Raw genomic sequence first — 17,929 nt, forward strand, 5'->3', positions numbered from 1 at the left:
TTTGTGTCTTTGTTACTTGGTGTCAGTGTCTGTCTTTTTTACTTGGTGTGAGTGTATGTCTGTGTTACTTGGTGTAAGTGTATGTCTTTGTTACATGGTGTCAGTGTATGTCTTTGTTACTTGGTGTAAGTGTACATCTTTGTTACTTGGTGTCAGTGTATGTCTTTGTTACTTGGTGTAAGTGTGTGTCTGTGTTACTGGGTATCAGTGTTTGTCTTTGTGACTTGGTGTAAGTGTATGTCTGTGTTACTGGGTATCAGTGCCTGTCTTTGTTACTTGGTGTCAGTGTATGTCTTTGTTACTTGGTGTAAGTGTTTGGCTGTGTTACTGGGTATCAGTGTATGTCTTTGTTACTTGGTGTCTGTGCGTGTCTGCGTTACATGGTACAAGTGAGTGTCTGTGTAACTGGGTATCAGTGTATGTCTTTGTTTCTTGGTGGAAGTGTGTGTCTGTCTCACTGGGTATCAGTGTATGTCTTTGTTACTTGCTGTCAGTGTATGTCTTTGTTACTTTGTGTCAGTGTATGTATTTGTTACTGTGTATCAGTGTATGTCTTTGTTTATTGGTGTCAGTGTATGTCTTCGTTACTTGGTGTAAGTGTTTGTCTGTGTTACTGGGTATCAGTGTATTTCTTTGTTACTTGGTATCAGTGTGTGTCGTTGTTACTGGGTGTCAGTGCATGTCTTTGTCACTGGGTGTCAGTGTATGTCTTTGTGACTTGGTTTAAGTGTGTGTCTGTGTTACTGGGTATCAGTATCTGTCTTTGTTACTTGGTGTAAGTCTATGTCTGTTTTAGTTGGTGTAAATGTGTGTCTGTGTTATTGGGTATCAGTGTATGTCTTTGTTACTTGGTGTAGGTGTGTGTCTGTTTTACTGGGTATCAGTGTATGTCTTTGTTACTTGGTGTCAGTGTCTGTCTTTGTTACTTGGTGCAAGTGTATGTCTTTGTTTCTTGGTGTCAGTGTATGCCTTTGTTACTTGGTGTAAGAGTGTGTCTTTGTTACTTGGTGTCAGTGTATGTCTTTGTTACTTGGTGTCAGTCTGTGTCTTTGTTACTGGGTGTCTGTGTATGTCTTTGTCACTGGGTATCAGTGTATGTGTTTGTTTCTTTGTGTCAGTGTATGTCTGTGTTAGTTGGTGTAAGTGTGTGTCTGTGTTATTGGGTATCAGTGTATGTCTTTGTTACTTGATGTAAGTGTGTGTCTGTGTTACTGGGTATCAGTGTCTGTCTTTGTTACTTGGTGTCAGTGTATGTCTTTGTACATGGTGTAAGTGGATGTCTTTGATACTTGGTGTCAGTGTATGTCTGTGTTACTTGGTGTCAGTGTGTGTCTTTGTTACTTGGTGTCAGTTTTTCTCTGTGTTCCTGGGTGTCAGTGTGTATCTGTGTTACGGGGTATCAGTGTATGTCTTTGTTACTTGGTGTAGGTGTGTGTCTGTGTTACTGTGTATAAGTGTATGTCTTTGTTACTTGGTGTCAGTGGATGTCTTTGTTACTTGGTGTAAGTGTATGTCTTTGTTACTTGGTGCCGGTGTATGGCTGTGTTACTTGGTGTCAGTGTATGTCATTGTTACTTGGTGTCAGTGTATGTCTTTGTTACTTGGTGTAAGTGTGTGTCTGTGTTACTGGGTATCAGTGTATGTCTTTGGTAATTGCTGTCAGTGTATGTCTTTGTTACTTGGTGTCAGTGTATGTCTTTGTTACTTGGTGTAAGTGCGTGTCTGTGTTACTGGGTATCAGTGTATGTCATTGTTACTTGGTGTCACTGTATGTCTGTCTTACTTGTTGTAACAGTGTGTCTTTGTTACTTGGTGTAAGTGTATGTCTGTGTAACTTGGTGCAAGTGTATGTCTTTGTTACTTGGTGTCAGTGTATGTCTTTGTTACTTGGTGTAAGTGCATGTCTTTGTTACTTCGTTTAATTGTCTGTCTTTGTTACTTGGTGTAAGTGTGTGTCTTTGTTACTTGGTGTCAGTGTATGTCTTTGTTACTTGGTGTCAGTGTGTGTCTTTGTTACTGGGTGTCAGTGTATGTCTTTGTTACTGGGTGTCAGTGTATGTGTTTGTTTCTTTGTGTCAGTGTATGTCTGTGTTAGTTGGTGTAAGTGTGTGTCTGTGTTATTGGGTATCAGTGTATGTCTTTGTTACTTGGTGTAAGTGTGTGCCTGTGTTACTGGGTATCAGTGTCTGTCTTTGTTACTTGGTGTCAGTGTGTTTCTTTGTTACTGGGTGCAGTGTATGTCTTTGTTACCGGGTGTCAGTGTGTGTCTTTGTGACTTGGTGCAAGTGTATGTCTCTGTTACTGGGTATCAGTCTCTGTCTTTGTTACTTGGTGTAAGTGTGTGTCTGTGTAACTGGGTATCAGTGTCTGTCTTTGTTACTGGATGTCTGTGTGTGTCTTTGTGACCTGGTGTAAGTGTGTGTCTGTGTTACTGGGTGTCAGTGTCTGTCTTTGTTACTTGGTGTAAGTGTGTGTCTGTGTTACTGGGTATCAGGGTATGTCTTTGTTACTTGGTGTCACTGTATGTCTGTGTTACTTGTTGTAACAGTGTGTCTTTGTTACTTGGTGTAAGTGTATGTCTGTGTAACTTGGTGCAAGTGTATGTCTTTGTTACTTGGTGTCAGTGTATGTCTTTGTTACTTGGTGCAAGTGCATGTCTTTGTTACTTGGTTTAATTGTCCGTCTTTGTTACTTGGTGTAAGTGTGTGTCTTTGTTACTTGGTGTCAGTGTATGTCTTTGTTACTTGGTGTCAGTGTGTGTCTTTGTGACTGGGTGTCAGTGTAAGTCTTTGTTACTGGGTGTCAGTGTATGTGTTTGTTTCTTTGTGTCAGTGTATGTCTGTGTTAGTTGGTGTAAGTGTGTGTCTGTGTTATTGGGTATCAGTGTATGTCTTTGTTACTTGGTGTAAGTGTGTGCCTGTGTTACTGGGTATCAGTGTCTGTCTTTGTTACTTGGTGTCAGTGTATGTCTTTGTTACTGGGTGTCAGTGCGTGTCTGTGTTACAGGGTATAATTGTATGTCTTTGTTACTTGGTGTCAGTGTATGTATTTGTTACTGGGTGTCAGTGCGTGTCTGTGTTACTGGGTATAATTGTATGTCTTTGTTACTTGGTGTCAGTGTATGTCTTTGTACTTGGTGTAAGTGGATGTCTTTATTACTTGGTGTCAGTGTATGTCTGTGTTACTTGGTGTCAGTGTGTGTCTTTGTTACTTGGTGTCAGTTTTTCTCTGTGTTCCTGGGTGTCAGTGTGTATCTGTGTTACTGGGTATCAGTGTATGTCATTGTTACTTGGTGTAGGTGTGTGTCTGTGTTTCTGGGTATCAGTTTATGTCTTTGTTACATGGTGTCAGTGTATGTCTTTGTTACTTGGTGTCAGTGTATGTCTTTGTTACTTGGTGTCAGTGTATGTCTGTGTTACTTGGTGTCAGTGCATGTCATTGTTACTTGGTGTCAGTGTATGTCTTTGTTATTTGGTGTAAGTGTATGTCTTTGTTACTTGGAGTCAGTGTATGTCTTTGTTACTTGGTGTAAGTGTGTGTCTGTGTTACTGGGTATCAGTGTATGTCTTTGTTAATTGGTGTCAGTGTATGTCTTTGTTACTTGGTGTCAGTGTATGTCTTTGTTACGTGGTGTCAGTGTGTTTCTTTGTTACTGGGTGCAGTGTATGTCTTTGTTACTGGGTGTCAGTGTGTGTCTTTGTGACTTGGTGTAAGTGTGTGTCTGTCTTACTGGGTATCAGTCTCTGTCTTTGTTACTTGGTGTAACTGTGTGTCTGTGTTACTGGGTATCAGTGCCTGTCTTTGTTACTTGGTGTCATTGTATGTCTTTGTTACTTGGTGTAAGTGTTTGTCTGTGTTACTGGGTATCAGTGTATGTCTTTGTTACTTGGTGTCTGTGCGTGTCTGCGTTACATGGTGCAAGTGAGTGTCTGTGTAACTGGGTATCAGTGTATGTCTTTGTTTCTTGGTGTAAGTGTGTGTCTGTCTTACTGGGTATCAGTGTATGTCTTTGTTACTTGGTGTCAGTGTATGTCTTTGTTACTTTGTGTAATTGTGTGTCTGTGTTACTGTGTATCAGTGTATGTCTTTGTTTATTGGTGTCAGTGTATGTCTTTGTTACTTGGTGTAAGTGTTTGTCTGTGTTACTGGGTATCAGTGTATGTCTTTGTTACTTGGTATCAGTGTGTGTCTTTGTTACTGGGTGCAGTGTATGTCTTTGTTACTGGGTGTCAGTGTGAGTCTTTGTGACTTGGTGTAAGTGTGTGTCTGTCTTACTGGGTATCAGTCTCTGTCTTTGTTACTTGGTGTAACTGTGTGTCTGTGTTACTGGGTATCAGTGTATGTCTTTGTTACTTGGTGTCAGTGTATGTCTGTGTTACTTGGTGTAACTGTGTGTCTTTGTTACTTTGTGCAGGTGTATGTCTTTGTTACTTGGTGACAGTGTCTGTCTTTGTTACTTGGTGTAAGTGTATGTCTTTGTTACTTGGTGTCAGTGTATGCCTTTGTTACTTGGTGTAAGTGTGTGTCTGTGTTACAGGGTATCAGTGTATGTCTTTGTTACTTGGTGTCAGTGTATGTCTTTGTTACTTTGTGTAAGTGTGTGTCTGTGTTACTGGGTATCAGTGTATGTCTTTGTTTATTGGTGTCAGTGTATGTCTTTGTTACTTGGTGTAAGTGTGTGTCTGTGTTATTGGGTATCAGTGTATGTCTTTGTTACTTGGTATCAGTGTGTGTCTTTGTTACTGGGTGTCAGTGCATGTCTTTGTTACTGGGTGTCAGTGTATGTCTTTATGACTTGGTTTAAGTGTGTGTCTGTGTTACTGGGTATCAGTATCTGTCTTTGTTACTTGGTGTAAGTGTATGTATGTGTTAGTTGGTGTAAATGTGTGTCTGTGTTATTGTGTATCTGTGTATGTCTTTGTTACTTGATGTAGGTGTGTGTCTGTTTTACTGGGTATCAGTGCATGTCTTTGTTACTTGGAGTAAGTGTATGTCTTTGTTTCTTTGTGTCAGTGTATGTCTTTGTTACTTGGTGTAAGTGTGTGTCTTTGTTACTTGGTGTCAGTGTATGTCTTTGTTAATTGGTGTCAGTGTGTGTCTTTGTTACTGGGTGTCAGTGTATGTCTTTGTTACTGGGTGTCAGTGTATTTGTTTGTTTCTTTGTGTCAGTGTATGTCTGTGTTAGTTGGTGTAAGTGTGTGTCTGTGTTATTGGGTATCAGTGTATGTCTTTGTTACTTGGTGTAAGTGTGTGCCTGTGTTACTGGGTATCAGTGTCTGTCTTTGTTACTTGGTGTCAGTGTGTTTCTTTGTTACTGGGTGCAGTGTATGTCTTTGTTACCGGGTGTCAGTGTGTGTCTTTGTGACTTGGTGCAAGTGTATGTCTCTGTTACTGGGTATCAGTCTCTGTCTTTGTTACTTGGTGTAAGTGTGTGTCTGTGTAACTGGGTATCAGTGTCTGTCTTTGTTACTGGATGTCAGTGTGTGTCTTTGTGACCTGGTGTAAGTGTGTGTCTGTGTTACTGGGTGTCAGTGTCTGTCTTTGTTACTTGGTGTAAGTGTGTGTCTGTGTTACTGGGTATCAGGGTATGTCTTTGTTACTTGGTGTCACTGTATGTCTGTGTTACTTGTTGTAACAGTGTGTCTTTGTTACTTGCTGTAAGTGTATGTCTGTGTAACTTGGTGCAAGTGTATGTCTTTGTTACTTGGTGTCAGTGTATGTCTTTGTTACTTGGTGTAAGTGCATGTCTTTGTTACTTGGTTTAATTGTCTGTCTTTGTTACTTGGTGTAAGTGTGTGTCTTTGTTACTTGGTGTCAGTGTATGTCTTTGTTACTTGGTGTCAGTGTGTGTCTTTGTTACTGGGTGTCAGTGTATGTCTTTGTTACTGGGTGTCAGTGTATGTGTTTGTTTCTTCGTGTCAGTGTATGTCTGTGTTAGTTGGTGTAAGTGTGTGTCTGTGTTATTGGGTATCAGTGTATGTCTTTGTTACTTGGTGTAAGTGTGTGCCTGTGTTACTGGGTATCAGTGTCTGTCTTTGTTACTTGGTGTCAGTGTATGTCTTTGTTACTGGGTGTCAGTGCGTGTCTGTGTTACTGGGTATAATTGTATGTCTTTGTTACTTGGTGTCAGTGTATGTATTTGTTACTGGGTGTCAGTGCGTGTCTGTGTTACTGGGTATAATTGTATGTCTTTGTTACTTGGTGTCAGTGTATGTCTTTGTACTTGGTGTAAGTGGATGTCTTTGTTACTTGGTGTCAGTGTATGTCTGTGTTACTTGGTGTCAGTGTGTGTCTTTGTTACTTGGTGTCAGTTTTTCTCTGTGTTCCTGGGTGTCAGTGTGTATCTGTGTTACTGGGTATCAGTGTATGTCATTGTTACTTGGTGTAGGTGTGTGTCTGTGTTTCTGGGTATCAGTTTATGTCTTTGTTACATGGTGTCAGTGTATGTCTTTGTTACTTGGTGTCAGTGTATGTCTTTGTTACTTGGTGTCTGTGTATGTCTGTGTTACTTGGTGTCAGTGCATGTCATTGTTACTTGGTGTCAGTGTATGTCTTTGTTATTTGGTGTAAGTGTATGTCTTTGTTACTTGGAGTCAGTGTATGTCTTTGTTACTTGGTGTAAGTGTGTGTCTGTGTTACTGGCTATCAGTGTATGTCTTTGTTAATTGGTGTCAGTGTATGTCTTTGTTACTTGGTGTCAGTGTATGTCTTTGTGACTTGGTGTAAGTGTGTGTCTGTGTTACTGGGTATCAGTGTATGTCTTTGTTACTTGGTGTCAGTGTGTTTCTTTGTTACTGGGTGCAGTGTATGTCTTTGTTACTGGGTGTCAGTGTGTGTCTTTGTGACTTGGTGAAAGTGTGTGTCTGTCTTACTGGGTATCAGTCTCTGTCTTTGTTACTTGGTGTAACTGTGTGTCTGTGTTACTGGGTATCAGTGCCTGTCTTTGTTACTTGGTGTCATTGTATGTCTTTGTTACTTGGTGTAAGTGTTTGTCTGTGTTACTGGGTATCAGTGTATGTCTTTGTTACTTGGTGTCTGTGCGTGTCTGCGTTACATGGTGCAAGTGAGTGTCTGTGTAACTGGGTATCAGTGTATGTCTTTGTTTCTTGGTGTAAGTGTGTGTCTGTCTTACTGGGTATCAGTGTATGTCTTTGTTACTTGGTGTCAGTGTATGTCTTTGTTACTTTGTGTAATTGTGTGTCTGTGTTACTGTGTATCAGTGTATGTCTTTGTTTATTGGTGTCAGTGTATGTCTTTGTTACTTGGTGTAAGCGTTTGTCTGTGTTACTGGGTATCAGTGTATGTCTTTGTTACTTGGTATCAGTGTGTGTCTTTGTTACTGGGTGCAGTGTATGTCTTTGTTACTGGGTGTCAGTGTGAGTCTTTGTGACTTGGTGTAAGTGTGTGTCTGTCTTACTGGGTATCAGTCTCTGTCTTTGTTACTTGGTGTAACTGTGTGTCTGTGTTACTGGGTATCAGTGTATGTCTTTGTTACTTGGTGTCAGTGTATGTCTGTGTTACTTGGTGTAACTGTGTGTCTTTGTTACTTTGTGCAGGTGTATGTCTTTGTTACTTGGTGACAGTGTCTGTCTTTGTTACTTGGTGTAAGTGTATGTCTTTGTTACTTGGTGTCAGTGTATGCCTTTGGTTCTTGGTGTAAGTGTGTGTCTGTGTTACAGGGTATCAGTGTATGTCTTTGTTACTTGGTGTCAGTGTATGTCTTTGTTACTTTGTGTAAGTGTGTGTCTGTGTTACTGGGTATCAGTGTATGTCTTTGTTTATTGGTGTCAGTGTATGTCTTTGTTACTTGGTGTAAGTGTGTGTCTGTGTTATTGGGTATCAGTGTATGTCTTTGTTACTTGGTATCAGTGTGTGTCTTTGTTACTGGGTGTCAGTGCATGTCTTTGTTACTTGGTGTCAGTGTATGTCTTTATGACTTGGTTTAAGTGTGTGTCTGTGTTACTGGGTATCAGTATCTGTCTTTGTTACTTGGTGTAAGTGTATGTATGTGTTAGTTGGTGTAAATGTGTGTCTGTGTTATTGTGTATCTGTGTATGTCTTTGTTACTTGATGTAGGTGTGTGTCTGTTTTACTGGGTATCAGTGCATGTCTTTGTTACTTGGTGTAAGTGTATGTCTTTGTTACTTGGTGTAAGTGTGTGTCTTTGTTACTTGGTGTCAGTGTATGTCTTTGTTACTTGGTGTCAGTCTGTGTCTTTGTTACTGGGTGTCAGTGTATTTGTTTGCTACTGGGTGTCAGTGTATGTGTTTGTTTCTTTGTGTCAGTGTATGTCTGTGTTAGTTGGTGTAAGTGTGTGTCTGTGTTATTGGGTATCAGTGTATTTCTTTGTTACTTGGTGTAATTGTGTGTCTGTGTTACTGGGTATCAGTGCCTGTCTTTGTTACTTGGTGTCAGTGTATGTCATTGTTACTTGGTGTCAGTGCGTGTCTGTGTTACTGGGTATAATTGTATGTCTTTGTGACTTGGTGTCAGTGTATGTCTTTGTACTTGGCTTAAGTGGATGTCTTTGTTACTTGGTGTCAGTGTATGTCTGTGTTACTTGGTGTCAGTGTGTGTCTTTGTTACTTGGTGTCACTTTTTCTCTGTGTTACTGGGTGTCAGTGTGTATCTGTGTTACTGGGTATCAGTGTATGTCTTTGTTACTTGGTGTCAGTGTATGTCTTTGTTACTTGGTGTCAGTGTATGTCACTGTTACTTGGTGTCAGTGTATGTCTTTTTTATTTGGTGTAAGTGTATGTCTTTGTGACTTGGTGTCAGTGTATGTCTTTGTTACTTGGTGTAAGTGTGTGTCTGTGTGACTGGGTATCAGTGTATGTCTTTGTTAATTGGTGTCAGTGTAAGTCTTTGTTGCTTGGTGTCAGTGTATGTCTTTGTTACGTGGTGTAAGTCTGCGTCTGTGTTACTGGGTATCAGTGTATGTCTTTGTTACTTGGTGTCAGTGTGTTTCTTTGTTACTAGGTGCAGTGTATGTCTTTGTTACTGGGTGTCAGTGAGTGTCTTTGTGACTTGGTGTAAGTGTGTGTCTGTGTTACTGGGCAAAAGTCTCTGTCTTTGTTACTTGGTGTAAGTGTGTGTCTGTGTTACTGGGTATCATTGTCTGTCTTTGTTACTGGATGTCAGTGTGTGTCTTGGTGACCTGGTGTAAGAGAGTGTCTGTGTTACTGGGTGTCAGTGTATGTCTTTGTTACTTGGTGTAACTGTGTGTCTGTGTTACTGGGTATCAGTGTATGTCTTTGTTACTTGGTGTCAGTGAGTGTCTTTGTTACTGGGTGTCAGTGTGTGTCTTTGTTACTGGGTGTCAGTGTATGTCTTTGTGACTTGGTGTAAGTGTGTGTCTGTGTTACTGGGTATCAGTGTCTGTCTTTGTTACTTGGTGTAAGTGTGTGTCTGTGTTACTGGGTATCAGTGTATGTCTTTGTTCCTTGGTGTAAGTGTATGTCTTTATTACTTGGTGTCAGTGTGTGTCCTTGTTACTTGGTGTCAGTGTATGTCTTTGCTACTGGGTGTCAGTGTATGTCTGTGTTACTTGTTGTAAGTTTGTGTCTTTGTTACTTGGTGTCAGTGTCTGTCTTTGTTACTTGGTGTCAGTGTATGTCTGCGTTACTTGGTGTAAGTGTATGTCTTTGTTACTTGGTGTCAGTGTATGTCTTTGTTACTTGGTGTAAGTGTATATCTTTGTTACTTGGTGTCAGTGTATGTCTTTGTTACTTGGTGTAAGTGTGTGTCTGTGTTACTGGGTATCAGTGTTTGTCTTTGTGACTTGGTGTAAGTGTTTGTCTGTGTTACTGGGTATCAGTGTATGTCTTTGTTACTTGGTGTCTGTGTGTGTCTTTGTTTCTTGGTGTAAGTGTGTGTCTGTGTTACTGGGTATCAGTGTATGTCTTTGTTACTTGGTGTCAGTGTATGTCTTTGTTACTTTGTGTAAGTGTGTGTCTGTGTTACTGTGTATCAGTGTATGTCTTTGTTTATTGGTGTCAGTGTATGTTTTTGTTACTTGGTGTAAGTGTTTGTCTGTGTTACTGGGTATCAGTGTATGTCTTTGTTACTTGGTATCAGTGTGTGTCTTTGTTACTGGGTGTCAGTGCATGTCTTTGTCACTGGGTGTCAGTGCATGTCTTTGTGACTTGGTTTAAGTGTGTGTCTGTGTTACTGAGTATCAGTATCTGTCTTTGTTAATTGGTGTAAGTGTATGTCTGTTTTAGTTGGTGTAAATGTGTGTCTGTGTTATTGTGTATCAGTGTATGTCTTTGTTACTTGGTGTAGGTGTGTGTCTGTTTTACTGGGTATCAGTTTATGTCTTTGTTACTTGGTGTAAGTGTGTGTCTGTGTTACTGGGTATCAGTGTATGTCTTTGTTAATTGGTGTCAGTGTAAGTCTTTGTTGCTTGGTGTCAGTGTATGTCTTTGTTACTTGGTGTAAGTCTGCGTCTGTGTTACTGGGTATCAGTGTATGTCTTTGTTACTTGGTGTCAGTGTGTTTCTTTGTTACTAGGTGCAGTGTATGTCTTTGTTACTGGGTGTCAGTGAGTGTCTTTGTGACTTGGTGTAAGTGTGTGTCTGTGTTACTGGGTAAAAGTCTCTGTCTTTGTTACTTGGTGTAAGTGTGTGTCTTTGTTACTTGGTGTCAGTGTCTGTCTTTGTTACTTGGTGTCAGTGTATGTCTGCGTTACTTGGTGTAAGTGTATGTCTTTGTTACTTGGTGTCAGTGTATGTCTTTGTTACTTGGTGTAAGTGTATATCTTTGTTACTTGGTGTCAGTGTATGTCTTTGTTACTTGGTGTAAGTGTGTGTCTGTGTTACTGGGTATCAGTGTTTGTCTTTGTGACTTGGTGTAAGTGTTTGTCTGTGTTACTGGGTATCAGTGTATGTCTTTGTTACTTGGTGTCTGTGTGTGTCTTTGTTTCTTGGTGTAAGTGTGTGTCTGTGTTACTGGGTATCAGTGTATGTCTTTGTTACTTGGTGTCAGTGTATGTCTTTGTTACTTTGTGTAAGTGTGTGTCTGTGTTACTGTGTATCAGTGTATGTCTTTGTTTATTGGTGTCAGTGTATGTTTTTGTTACTTGGTGTAAGTGTTTGTCTGTGTTACTGGGTATCAGTGTATGTCTTTGTTACTTGGTATCAGTGTGTGTCTTTGTTACTGGGTGTCAGTGCATGTCTTTGTCACTGGGTGTCAGTGCATGTCTTTGTGACTTGGTTTAAGTTTGTGTCTGTGTTACTGAGTATCAGTATCTGTCTTTGTTACTTGGTGTAAGTGTATGTCTGTTTTAGTTGGTGTAAATGTGTGTCTGTGTTATTGTGTATCAGTGTATGTCTTTGTTACTTGGTGTAGGTGTGTGTCTGTTTTACTGGGTATCAGTTTATGTCTTTGTTACTTGGTGTAAGTGTGTGTCTGTGTTACTGGGTATCAGTGTATGTCTTTGTTAATTGGTGTCAGTGTAAGTCTTTGTTGCTTGGTGTCAGTGTATGTCTTTGTTACTTGGTGTAAGTCTGCGTCTGTGTTACTGGGTATCAGTGTATGTCTTTGTTACTTGGTGTCAGTGTGTTTCTTTGTTACTAGGTGCAGTGTATGTCTTTGTTACTGGGTGTCAGTGAGTGTCTTTGTGACTTGGTGTAAGTGTGTGTCTGTGTTACTGGGTAAAAGTCTCTGTCTTTGTTACTTGGTGTAAGTGTGTGTCTGTGTTACTGGGTATCATTGTCTGTCTTTGTTACTGGATGTCAGTGTGTGTCTTGGTGACCTGGTGTAAGAGTGTGTCTGTGTTACTGGGTGTCAGTGTATGTCTTTGTTACTTGGTGTAACTGTGTGTCTGTGTTACTGGGTATCAGTGTATGTCTTTGTTACTTGGTGTCAGTGAGTGTCTTTGTTACTGGGTGTCAGTGTATGTCTTTGTTACTGGGTGTCAGTGTATGTCTTTGTGACTTGGTGTAAGTGTGTGTCTGTGTTACTGGGTATCAGTGTCTGTCTTTGTTACTTGGTGTAAGTGTGTGTCTGTGTTACTGGGTATCAGTGTATGTCTTTGTTCCTTGGTGTAAGTGTATGTCTTTATTACTTGGTGTCAGTGTGTGTCCTTGTTACTTGGTGTCAGTGTATGTCTTTGCTACTGGGTATCAGTGTATGTCTTTGTTACTTGGTGTCAGTGTATGTCTTTGTTACTTTGTGTAAGTGTGTGTCTGTGTTACTGGGTATCAGTGTATGTCTTTGTTACTTGGTGTAAGTGCAAGTCATTGTTGGTGTCAGTGTATGTCTTTGATACTTGGTGTCAGTGTATGTCTGTGTTACTTGTTGTAAGTTTGTGTCTTTGTTACTTGGTGTCAGTGTCTGTCTTTGTTACTTGGTGTCAGTGTATGTCTGCGTTACTTGGTGTAAGTGTATGTCTTTGTTACTTGGTGTCAGTGTATGTCTTTGTTACTTGGTGTAAGTGTATATCTTTGTTACTTGGTGTCAGTGTATGTCTTTGTTACTTGGTGTAAGTGTGTGTCTGTGTTACTGGGTATCAGTGTTTGTCTTTGTGACTTGGTGTAAGTGTTTGTCTGTGTTACTGGGTATCAGTGTATGTCTTTGTTACTTGGTGTCTGTGTGTGTCTGTGTTTCTTGGTGTAAGTGTGTGTCTGTGTTACTGGGTATCAGTGTATGTCTTTGTTACTTGGTGTCAGTGTATGTCTTTGTTACTTTGTGTAAGTGTGTGTCTGTGTTACTGTGTATCAGTGTATGTCTTTGTTACTTGGTGTCAGTGTATGTTTTTGTTACTTGGTGTAAGTGTTCGTCTGTGTTACTGGGTATCAGTGTATGTCTTTGTTACTTGGTATCAGTGTGTGTCTTTGTTACTGTGTGTCAGTGCATGTCTTTGTCACTGGGTGTCAGTGCATGTCTTTGTGACTTGGTTTAAGTGTGTGTCTGTGTTACTGAGTATCAGTATCTGTCTTTGTTACTTGGTGTAAGTGTATGTCTGTTTTAGTTGGTGTAAATGTGTGTCTGTGTTATTGTGTATCAGTGTATGTCTTTGTTACTTGGTGTAGGTGTGTGCCTGTTTTACTGGGTATGAGTTTATGTCTTTGTTTCTTGGTGTCAGTGTATGTCTTTGTTAATTGGTGTAAGTGTGTGTCTTTGTTACTTGGTGTCTGTGTGTGTCTTTGTTTCTTGGTGTAAGTGTGTGTCTGTGTTACTGGGTATCAGTGTATGTCTTTGTTACTTGGTGTCAGTGTATGTCTTTGTTACTTTGTGTAAGTGTGTGTCTGTGTTACTGTGTATCAGTGTATGTCTTTGTTTATTGGTGTCAGTGTATGTTTTTGTTACTTGGTGTAAGTGTTTGTCTGTGTTACTGGGTATCAGTGTATGTCTTTGTTACTTGGTATCAGTGTGTGTCTTTGTTACTGGGTGTCAGTGCATGTCTTTGTCACTGGGTGTCAGTGCATGTCTTTGTGACTTGGTTTAAGTGTGTGTCTGTGTTACTGAGTATCAGTATCTGTCTTTGTTAATTGGTGTAAGTGTATGTCTGTTTTAGTTGGTGTAAATGTGTGTCTGTGTTATTGTGTATCAGTGTATGTCTTTGTTACTTGGTGTAGGTGTGTGTCTGTTTTACTGGGTATCAGTTTATGTCTTTGTTACTTGGTGTAAGTGTGTGTCTGTGTTACTGGGTATCAGTGTATGTCTTTGTTAATTGGTGTCAGTGTAAGTCTTTGTTGCTTGGTGTCAGTGTATGTCTTTGTTACTTGGTGTAAGTCTGCGTCTGTGTTACTGGGTATCAGTGTATGTCTTTGTTACTTGGTGTCAGTGTGTTTCTTTGTTACTAGGTGCAGTGTATGTCTTTGTTACTGGGTGTCAGTGAGTGTCTTTGTGACTTGGTGTAAGTGTGTGTCTGTGTTACTGGGAAAAAGTCTCTGTCTTTGTTACTTGGTGTAAGTGTGTGTCTTTGTTACTTGGTGTCAGTGTCTGTCTTTGTTACTTGGTGTCAGTGTATGTCTGCGTTACTTGGTGTAAGTGTATGTCTTTGTTACTTGGTGTCAGTGTATGTCTTTGTTACTTGGTGTAAGTGTATATCTTTGTTACTTGGTGTCAGTGTATGTCTTTGTTACTTGGTGTAAGTGTGTGTCTGTGTTACTGGGTATCAGTGTTTGTCTTTGTGACTTGGTGTAAGTGTTTGTCTGTGTTACTGGGTATCAGTGTATGTCTTTGTTACTTGGTGTCTGTGTGTGTCTTTGTTTCTTGGTGTAAGTGTGTGTCTGTGTTACTGGGTATCAGTGTATGTCTTTGTTACTTGGTGTCAGTGTATGTCTTTGTTACTTTGTGTAAGTGTGTGTCTGTGTTACTGTGTATCAGTGTATGTCTTTGTTTATTGGTGTCAGTGTATGTTTTTGTTACTTGGTGTAAGTGTTTGTCTGTGTTACTGGGTATCAGTGTATGTCTTTGTTACTTGGTATCAGTGTGTGTCTTTGTTACTGGGTGTCAGTGCATGTCTTTGTCACTGGGTGTCAGTGCATGTCTTTGTGACTTGGTTTAAGTGTGTGTCTGTGTTACTGAGTATCAGTATCTGTCTTTGTTACTTGGTGTAAGTGTATGTCTGTTTTAGTTGGTGTAAATGTGTGTCTGTGTTATTGTGTATCAGTGTATGTCTTTGTTACTTGGTGTAGGTGTGTGTCTGTTTTACTGGGTATCAGTTTATGTCTTTGTTACTTGGTGTAAGTGTGTGTCTGTGTTACTGGGTATCAGTGTATGTCTTTGTTAATTGGTGTCAGTGTAAGTCTTTGTTGCTTGGTGTCAGTGTATGTCTTTGTTACTTGGTGTAAGTCTGCGTCTGTGTTACTGGGTATCAGTGTATGTCTTTGTTACTTGGTGTCAGTGTGTTTCTTTGTTACTAGGTGCAGTGTATGTCTTTGTTACTGGGTGTCAGTGAGTGTCTTTGTGACTTGGTGTAAGTGTGTGTCTGTGTTACTGGGTAAAAGTCTCTGTCTTTGTTACTTGGTGTAAGTGTGTGTCTGTGTTACTGGGTATCATTGTCTGTCTTTGTTACTGGATGTCAGTGTGTGTCTTGGTGACCTGGTGTAAGAGTGTGTCTGTGTTACTGGGTGTCAGTGTATGTCTTTGTTACTTGGTGTAACTGTGTGTCTGTGTTACTGGGTATCAGTGTATGTCTTTGTTACTTGGTGTCAGTGAGTGTCTTTGTTACTGGGTGTCAGTGTATGTCTTTGTTACTGGGTGTCAGTGTATGTCTTTGTGACTTGGTGTAAGTGTGTGTCTGTGTTACTGGGTATCAGTGTCTGTCTTTGTTACTTGGTGTAAGTGTGTGTCTGTGTTACTGGGTATCAGTGTATGTCTTTGTTCCTTGGTGTAAGTGTATGTCTTTATTACTTGGTGTCAGTGTGTGTCCTTGTTACTTGGTGTCAGTGTATGTCTTTGCTACTGGGTATCAGTGTATGTCTTTGTTACTTGGTGTCAGTGTATGTCTTTGTTACTTTGTGTAAGTGTGTGTCTGTGTTACTGGGTATCAGTGTATGTCTTTGTTACTTGGTGTAAGTGCAAGTCATTGTTGGTGTCAGTGTATGTCTTTGATACTTGGTGTCAGTGTATGTCTGTGTTACTTGTTGTAAGTTTGTGTCTTTGTTACTTGGTGTCAGTGTCTGTCTTTGTTACTTGGTGTCAGTGTATGTCTGCGTTACTTGGTGTAAGTGTATGTCTTTGTTACTTGGTGTCAGTGTATGTCTTGTTACTTGGTGTAAGTGTATATCTTTGTTACTTGGTGTCAGTGTATGTCTTTGTTACTTGGTGTAAGTGTGTGTCTGTGTTACTGGGTATCAGTGTTTGTCTTTGTGACTTGGTTTAAGTGTTTGTCTGTGTTACTGGGTATCAGTGTATGTCTTTGTTACTTGGTGTCTGTGTGTGTCTGTGTTTCTTGGTGTAAGTGTGTGTCTGTGTTACTGGGTATCAGTGTATGTCTTTGTTACTTGGTGTCAGTGTATGTCTTTGTTACTTTGTGTAAGTGTGTGTCTGTGTTACTGTGTATCAGTGTATGTCTTTGTTACTTGGTGTCAGTGTATGTTTTTGTTACTTGGTGTAAGTGTTCGTCTGTGTTACTGGGTATCAGTGTATGTCTTTGTTACTTGGTATCAGTGTGTGTCTTTGTTACTGTGTGTCAGTGCATGTCTTTGTCACTGGGTGTCAGTGCATGTCTTTGTGACTTGGTTTAAGTGTGTGTCTGTGTTACTGAGTATCAGTATCTGTCTTTGTTACTTGGTGTAAGTGTATGTCTGTTTTAGTTGGTGTAAATGTGTGTCTGTGTTATTGTGTATCAGTGTATGTCCTTGTTACTTGGTGTAGGTGTGTGTCTGTTTTACTGGGTATGAGTTTATGTCTTTGTTTCTTGGTGTCAGTGTATGTCTTTGTTAATTGGTGTAAGTGTGTGTCTTTGTTACTTGGTGTCAGTGTAAGTCTTTGTTACTTGGTGTCAGTCTGTCTCTTTGTTACTGGGCGTCAGTGTATGTCTTTGTTACTGGTTGTCAGTGTATGTGTTTGTTTCTTTGTGTCAGTGTATGTCTGTGTTAGTTGGTGTAAGTGTGAGTATGTGTTATTGGGTATCAGTGTATGTCTTTATTACTTGGTGTAAGTGTGTGTCTGTGTTACTGGGTATCAGTGTCTGTCTTTGTTACTTGGTGTAGGTGTGTGTCTGTGTTACTGGGCATAAGTGTATGTCTTTGTTACTTGGTGTCAGTGTATGTCTTTGTTACTTGGTGTAAGTGTATGTCTTTGTTACTTGGTGTCAGTGTATGTCTGTGTTACTTGGTGTCAGTGCATGTCATTGTCACTTGGTGTCAGTGTATGTCTTTGTTATTTGGTGTCAGTGTATGTCTTTGTTACTTGGTGTCAGTGTATGTCTTTGTTACTTGGTGTAAGTGTGTGTCTGTGTTACTGGGTATCAGTGTATGTCTTTGGTAATTGATGTCAGTGTATGTCTTTGTTACTTGGTGTCAGTGTATGTCTTTGTTACTTGGTGTCAGTTTTTCTCTGTGTTACTGGGTGTCAGTGTGTATCTGTGTTACTGGGTATCAGTGTATGCCTTTGATACTTGGTGTAGGTGTGTGTCTGTGTTACTGGGTATCAGTGTATGTCTTTGTCACTTGGTGTCAGTGTCTGTCATTGTTACTTGGTGTAAGTGTATGTCTTTGTTACTTGGTGTCAGTGTATGTCTGTGTTACTTGCTGTCAGTGTATGTCATTGTTACTTGGTGTCAGTGTATGTCTTTGTTATTTGTTGTAAGTGTATGTCTATGTTACTTGGTGTCAGTGTGTGTCTTTGTTACTTGGTGTAAGTGTGTGTCTGTGTTACTGGGTATCAGTGTATGTCTTTGTTAATTGGTGTCAGTGTATGTCTTTGTTACTTGGTGTCAGAGTATGTCTTTGTTACTTGGTGTAAGTGTGTTTCTGTGTTACTGGGTATCAGTGTATGTCTTTGTTAATTGATGTCAGTGTATGTCTTGGTTACTTGGTGTCAGTGTATGTCTTTGTTGCTTGGTGTAAGTGTGTTTCTGTGTTACTGGGTATCAGTGTATGTCTTTGTTACTTGGTGTAAGTGTGTTTCTGTGTTACTGGGTATCAGTGTATGTCTTTGTTACTTGGTGTAAGTGCAAGTCATTGTTACTTGGTGTCAGTGTATGTCTTTGATACTTGGTGTCAGTGTATGTCTGTGTTACTTGTTGTAAGTTTGTGTCTTTGTTACTTGGTGTCAGTGTATGTCTTTGTTACTTGGTGCAAGTGTATGTCTTTGTTACTTGGTGTAAGTGTGTTTCTGTGTTACTGGGTATCACTGTATGTCTTTGTTACTTGGTGTCAGTGTGTTTCTTTGTTACTAGGTGCAGTGTATGTCTTTGTTACTGGGTGTCAGTGTGTGTCTTTGTGACTTGGTGTAAGTGTGTGTCTGTGTT

Source organism: Heterodontus francisci, unplaced genomic scaffold (assembly GCF_036365525.1).
Source record: "Heterodontus francisci isolate sHetFra1 unplaced genomic scaffold, sHetFra1.hap1 HAP1_SCAFFOLD_64, whole genome shotgun sequence".
Taxonomy (NCBI): Eukaryota; Metazoa; Chordata; class Chondrichthyes; order Heterodontiformes; family Heterodontidae; genus Heterodontus; species Heterodontus francisci.